This window comes from Oncorhynchus clarkii, unplaced genomic scaffold (genome assembly GCF_045791955.1).
Source record: "Oncorhynchus clarkii lewisi isolate Uvic-CL-2024 unplaced genomic scaffold, UVic_Ocla_1.0 unplaced_contig_12070_pilon_pilon, whole genome shotgun sequence".
In the NCBI taxonomy this organism is placed as follows: domain Eukaryota; kingdom Metazoa; phylum Chordata; class Actinopteri; order Salmoniformes; family Salmonidae; genus Oncorhynchus; species Oncorhynchus clarkii.
In genome coordinates this window covers 25,001-32,860 of record NW_027258036.1, presented here as the reverse complement: position 1 = coordinate 32,860, position 7,860 = coordinate 25,001, and positions in this window count along the sequence as shown.

The following is a 7,860-nucleotide window of genomic DNA, read 5'->3' as shown; positions in this document are numbered from 1 at the left end:
CTACTGACCTACTATGGAACAAGCCACTAACCCACAGAGGCCAAACCATGCCCTTAACATGAAGATTAAAACACTACTGACCTACTATGGAACAAGCCACTAACCCACAGAGGCCAAACCACGCCCTTAACATGAAGATTAAAACACTAGTGACCTACTATGGGACAAGCCACTAACCCACATCCTGCAGCCTACTGCTCCTCTTCCCTTCACATTTCAGCCAAAATGCCTGCAGCACATTTGGAAAGTATTCTGATCACGTGACTTTCTTATTATAAAATGGATTCATTTAATGTTTTTCATCTATCTACACACAATACACCACAATGACAAAGTGAACAGGATTTAACAAATGTTTGCTAATGTATATCTTTTTTTTTTTTTTACAGTGATTTGAGTCTATATGTTGGCAGCAGCCTTTCTATGTTAGTGATGACTGTTTAACAGTCTGATAGACTTGAGATGGTACTGGGAGTCTCGTGAGTGCAAACATCCGAAGATCATCAAAGGTAAGCGATTAATTTGATTGCTTTTCTGACTTTCGTGACCAAGCTACTTTGCTGCTAGCTGTTTGTAATGTTTGGTCTACTGATCGATGTCCTCACAGATAAACGTTTTTCAGTCTCAGCTTTGATGCACCTGTACTGACCTCGCCTTCTGGATGATAACGAGGTGAACAGGCTGTGGCTCGGGTGGTTGTTGTCCTTGATGATTATTTTTTGCCTTCCTGTGACATTGGGGTGTGTAGGTGTCCTGGAGGGCAGGCAGTTTGCCCACGGTGAAGCGTTGGGCAGGACAACTTAACTGATCATATAAAACCACATCCTGTTAGATAATAACTTACAATGGTTTGCAGTTCCGTCAGTCATGGTACCACATCTCTTCCATTTGTGTGCAACAGGATGTACCCTTCATACCAGGCTTTCATCATATTTGGAAGCTGGAGATTTTTTTTGGGGGGGGGGGGGGGAGGATTGGACACAGAATTCAATAAATACCAATGTTGTTTTTAAACATTTGTTTAATTCAATTTTTATGGACATGATCTTGTAATTCTGTCCTAACTGTGGTGAAGGTGGATGGCCAGAAACCCCAGTCCAAAGCATCGAAGACAAGATCCAACTGAATACTACATCACCCAATGAATAAAGTAAACATTATATTGGGGACAATACACTGTACAATGTCATACACTTGACTTGGTCTTAGTTATAAACGGGCCAAAACTGTTATTTGAAGCTGGTGAACCAACTGACAACTTTAACTTTTGTTTTTTGTTCACCAGCTTCAAACGGCTGTAAAAAACAGTTGAAAATATATTTCACAGCGATTTAGATGGTAGAATGATTCCCTACACTATTCAGTGCTTTTTTTCTGTCATAAACCTAACTTCAATTTACAATTTTTATTTTTAACAACTTTTATGCTCTCTCTAATTCTCTTTCTATCTTTCTTTCTCTCTCTCGGAGGACCTGAGCCCTAGGACCATGGCTCAGGACTACCTGGCATGATGACTCCTTGCTGTCCCCAGTCCACCTGGCCGTGCTGCTGCTCCAGTTTCAACTGTTCTGCCTGCGGCTATGGAATCCTGACCTGTTCACCGGACGTGCTACCTGTCCCAGACCTATTATTTGACCATGCTGGTCATTTATGAACATTTGAACATCTTGGCCATGTTCTGTTAAAATATCCACCCGGCACAGCCAGAAAAGGACTGGCCACCCCTCTTAGCCTGGTTCCTCTCTAGGTTTCTTCCTAGGTTTTGGCCTTTCTAGGGAGTTTTTCCTAGCCAACATGTTTCAACACCTGCATTGCTTGCTGTTTGGGGTTTTAGGCTGGATTTCTGTACAGCACTTTGAGATATCAGCTGATGTACCAAGGGCTATATAAATACATTTGATTTGATTCAATAGTTCAAAATATGGGTTCCAAAAGGGTTCCTTAGCTGTCCCCATAGGAGAACACTTTTTGGTTCCAGGTAGAACACTTTTCTAGTTCCCTTTTGTGGAAAGGATTCTATATGGAACCCAAAAGGGTTCTTCCTGAAACAAAATAGGTTCTACGCCGATCTAGGATCAAGTCCCACATTCCATGTAATTCCAATACCTCATGGAGATGACAGGCTGTAGGGTGAAGTTGTAGAACCAACACCTCATGGAGATGACAGGCTGTAGGGTGAAGTTGTAGTACCAACACCTCTTGGAGATGACAGGCTGTAGGGTGAAGTTGTAGTACCAACACCTCATGGATATGACAGGCTGTAGGGTGAAGTTGTAGAACCAACACCTCATGGAGATGACAGGCTGTAGGGAGAAGTTGTAGTACCAACACCTCTTGGAAATGACAGGCTGTAGGGTGAAGTTGTAGTACCAACACCTCATGGATATGACAGGCTGAAGGGTGTAGTTGTAGTACCAACACCTCATGGAGATGACAGGCTGTAGGGTGAAGTTGTAGTACCAACACCTCATGGAGATGACAGGCTGTAGGGTGTAGTTGTAGAACCAACACCTCATGGAGATGACAGGCTGTAGGGTGAAGTTGTAGAACCAACACCTCATGGAGATGACAGGCTGTAGGGTGTAGTTGTAGAACCAACACCTCATGGAGATGACAGGCTGTAGGGTGAAGTTACCCCTAGACTCTGATTCTGGGTTTATTTTCCCCACCAATAGTTAAGGTTTGGATTGGGGGAGGGGGAGTTGATCCTATATCTGTGCCTAGGTGAAACTTCAACATGCCAATCACTTCCTTCTTTAGCGGATAACATGCAAATGCTCACCTAGGTCCCGAGAAGACTACGTATGTGTACAAAATTGCACCCTATTCCCTATGTAGTGCACTTCTTTTGACCAGGGCCCATTGGGCACTATGTAGGGAAAAGGGTGCCATTTGGGATGTAGTCCTACATCAAATTTTATTTGTCACACATGGTTAACAGATGTTAATGCGAGTGTAGCGAAATGCTTGTGCTTCTAGTTCCGACAATGCAGTAATAACCAACGAGTAATCTAACCTAACAATTCCAAAACTACTATCTTATTCACACAAGTGTAAAAGGATGAGGAATATGTACCACTAGAGAGAATACAGTACCGCTAGAGAGAATACAGTACCACTAGAGAGAATACAGTACCACTAGAGAGAATACAGTACCACTAGAGAGAATACAGTACCACTATAGAGAATACAGAACCACTAGAGAGAATGCAGTACCACTAGTGAGAATACAGTACCACTAGAGAGAATACAGTACCACTAGAGAGAATACAGTACCTCTAGAGAGAATACAGTACCGCTAGAGAGAATACAGTACCGCTAGAGAGAATACAGTACCACTAGAGAGAATACAGTACCACTAGAGAGAATACAGTACCACTAGAGAGGATACAGTACCGCTAGAGAGAATACAGTACCACTAGAGAGAATACAGGACCACAAGAGAGAATACAGTACCGCTAGAGAGAATACAGTACCGCCAGAGAGAATACAGTACCGCTAGAGAGAATACAGTACCACTAGAGAGAAAACAGTACCGCTAGAGAGAAAACAGTACCGCTAGAGAGAATACAGTACCGCTAGAGAGAATACAGTACCACTAGAGAGAATACAGTACCACAAGAGAGAATACAGTACCGCTAGAGAGAATACAGTACCACTAGAGAGAATACAGTACCACTAGAGAGAATACAGTACCACTAGGAGAATACAGTACCACTAGAGAGAATACAGTACCACTAGAGAGAATACAGTATTCAGCACCATCTACATGACAAGGTCCAATGGTTTTTCCCTCTCTATTCAAAGCATGTTGAATTAAAAGGTTTTTAGCCTGGGACAAGTACTCCAACCATTGAATAGACCCGCTAGAGTTTGACTTGAATTGTCGGCGGTAGTTGTCAGGCGATGGAATAGCTATAGATGCTGGAGGTAAAAAGTGTGTACGATAGGTTTTCATGCACGCCGATGCAATAGTTGTACAACTCCAGGGGTCAATGCCGGCATCTTTGATTACCTCTTCTCTGAATCTGAGGCATCCTTCAGGCAGGATAACCACATCATCATCACAGTATGATTCCATCTCTTTATGGAAATCAAAGGTATTATGACGTACTGTCTCATACCATGTCATGAATCTCTCTCTCTCTTTGGGAGACATTTGATCACACCCGTACATTTCGGGACCAGGATAAGATTCAATATAATGTAGATTGTCCTCAGATGAAATGAGGAATCCCTCCTTTCACAGAGTTTTCAAAACTCAAGGCCTCTGGCATTATAGCCAATCTTGGTTGGTCCTGGTTGGTCCCTGGATGGGAGACCAGATGCTGCTGGAAGTGGTGTTGGAGGGCCAGTAGAAGGCACTCTTTCCTCTGGTCTAAAAAAGTATCCCAATGCCCCAGGGCAGTGATTTGGGACACTGGGGGGTGCCGTCTTTCGGATGGGACGTTAAATGGGTGTCCTGACTCTCTGAGGTCATTAAAGATCCCATGGCACTTATCGTAAGAGTAGTGGTGTTAACCCCGGTGTCCTGGCTAACTTCCTAATGTGGCCCTCAGACCATCACGGTCACCTAATAATCCCCAGTTTACAATTGGCTCATTAATCCCCCTCCTCTCCCCTGTAACTATTCCCCAGGTCCTTGCTGTACATGAGAATGTGTTCTTAGTCAACTTACCTGGTAAAATAACGGTAAAATAAAATAAATGTAATTAATCTCATGGGTAAGAAAGTTAAACTGTCAATATATCTCTGGTTGAAGGCGGGGTCTACCAAACACAAGACTGTTCTACCTTGGGCTATGACACTGGGTGCAACTCCTTGTTGTATCAAGGGGTTCAAAAGGAGATAGGAATCACGTTTTTTTTGTACTGGGGTTTTCTGAAATGTTTTAGAAAGAGTAGTGCACAATTTGGGCCCTCTGGCGACCACTTTTCACCCTTTTTCAAGTCAAGGTAGATACATAAACAGGCAAATTAAACCCTGATTCTGGGTCAAAAAACATATATTTCTCTGAATGTTCCTTTTCAGCCAATGGCTGAACACAGCGCCCATGTTCCACTTCTTCAACCACTTCAGTGTCTCTGCTTTTCAAAAGCCCCTTTAACAGATCAGGCAGCGTATGATACCACATACGTGAGGTTGGGGGGGGGGGGTTGTCTATTTTAAGGTTGCAATTGCAATGGCATTTTGGACATTTCTTGTTTAATGTCACAACTGCTTACAGATTTACATGCCTTGGGATGCCATGTTTCAAGTTTGTGTTTTTTTTTTGTAGCAGTAGGAGGAACGACATGTACGATGACAATCCTCACAAGGTGTTAGTCGTAAGGGTCGCATGGGACATTTTTCATCCTGACACACTGAACAGTTATACTGACAAGAGTGCCCCCCCCCCTGTCGGCTGTAGCCTGAATGACATGATGTACACACATTGTTCTCCTAAGAAAGCTCTGACGTTGGTAATACCATAAAAATGGTTGTTTTGCACATAAAAGTACAGAATATGAGGATGAGGTTGAGGAATGATCTGGAATTTCAAGAGAGCTGAGTTAGCCTATGGTTCTTTCAAATGTAACTGTCAGAGAAAGCCACAGGCTCCTGTATAAATAGACCTACAGCCGAATGGAGCTCCCTAGCCATTTGTAAAGCTTCTAGATCAGTACATCCAGGCCTGAGTAAATGTAATAGGCCTATTGCAAAGCATAACTGATTATCAGGATTGTTAACGTTTATGAGATAGGCCTGCTTATTGTTTATGATTTCTGATTGCATGAGACTATCACGTTTCCTTCTCTGACCCCCTCCGCCCCAGGGGGGTTGGCGGATGATTTGTACAACAAGTTCTAATGTCCTGTCAGCTATGATGGATAAACTAGATCGGACAAGACGTTCCAGCAGGGCTATAAATTGTTCAAGATCTGCTTTGCCATTAGGTAAAACAAGAGTCTTGGCCGTTGTGGAGAGGTTGGCGTCTGTTTGATTGAGTGTGTGGACAGGTGTCTTTTATACAGGTAACGAGTTCAAACAGGTACAGTTAACTTCTTCGATATAGGGGGCGCTCTTTTAATTTTTGGATGAAAAACGTTCCCGTTTTAAACAAGATATTTTGTCACGAAAAGATGCTCGACTATGCATATAATTGACTTTGGAAAGAAAACACTCTGGCGTTTCCAAAACTGCAAAGATATTGTCTGTGAGTGCCACAGAACTGATGTTACAGGCGAAACCCAGATAAAAATCCAATCAGGAAGTGACGCATTTTTTGAAACCACCTCATGGCAATGACTCCTTATATGGCTGTGGAGGAGCTAGGAGTCAGCTTACCTTTTCCACGTTTTCCCCAAGGTGGCTGCAGCATTGTGACGTATTTGTAGGCATATCGTTGGAAGATTGACCATAAGAGACTACATCTACCAGGTGGTCGCTTGGTGTCCTCCGTTGCAATTATTGCGTAATCTCCAGCTGCAGTATTTTTCCCTTTTCTTCTGATGAGAAGCCAACTGCCACCACTGATAGATTATCGAATAGATATGTGAAAAACACCTTGAGGATTAATTCTAAACAACGTTTGCCATGTTTCTGTCGATATTATGGAGCTAATTTGAAAAAAAGTTTGGCGTTTGTAAGTGACTGCATTTTCCGGTATTTTTCTTAGCCAAACGTGATGAACAAAACGGAGCTATTTCGTCTACACAAATAATCTTTTGGGAAAAAATGAACATTTGCTATCTAACTAAGAGTCTCGCCATTGAAAACATCCGAAGTTCTTCAAAGGTAAATGATTTTATTTGAATGCTTTTCTTGTTGTTGTGAAAATGTTGCCTGCTGAATGCTAGGCTTAATGCTATGCTTGGCTATCAATACTCTTACACAAATGCTTGTGTAGCTTTGGTTGAAAAGCATATTTTGAAAATCTGAGATGACAGTGTTGTTAACAAAAGGCTAAGCTTGTGTTTCAATATATTTTTTCATTTCATTTGCAATTTTCATGAACAGGAAACGTTATGGTAATGAGCTTGAGGCTATGATTACGCTCCCGGATACGGGATTGCTCGTCGCTAGAGGTTAATACAGGTAATGAGTGGAGAACAGGAGGGCTTCTTAAAGAAAAACTAACAGGTCTGTGAGAGCCGGAATTCTTACTGGTTGGTAGGTGATCAAATACTTATGTCATGCAATAAAATGCAAATTAATTACTTACAAATCATGCAATGTGATTTTCTGGATTTTTGTTTTAGATTCCGTCTCTCACAGTTAAAGTGTACAAAAAAAAAAAAAAGTGTAAAAAAAATTACAGACCTCTACATGCTTTGTAAGTAGGAAAACCTGCAAAATCGGCAGTGTATCAAATACTTGTTCTCCCCACTGTATGTATGACAAATCTTCAATTCTTTAGCTGTTTTGAGTTTTGGCGAAGCCGGCCGTACAGAACGGTAAAATATCGTCATTTTCATTACCCTCAAAGTCATTCAAGGGTAGAGCCCATAATGCCTTGGGTATTCTTGTCTGGGGGCTGTCAGCTGTAAACACAATATTAGGTTTTTAAAATAGTGTACACGATTTGTTTAATGCTGTCACGCCCTGGTCTTAGTATTTTGTGTTTTCTTTATTATATTGGTCAGGCCAGGGTGTGACATGGGTGATTATGTGTTTGTCTTGTCTAGGGGTTTTGTAGATTAATGGGGTTGTGTTTAGTAGAGTAGTCTAGGTAAGTCTATGGTTGCCTATAGTGGTTCTCAATCAGAGGCAGGTGTTTATCGTTGTCTCTGATTGGGAACCATATTTAGGCAGCCATATTCTTTGAGTGTTTTGTGGATGATTGTTCCTGTCTCTGTGTTTGTTGCACCAGATAGGGCT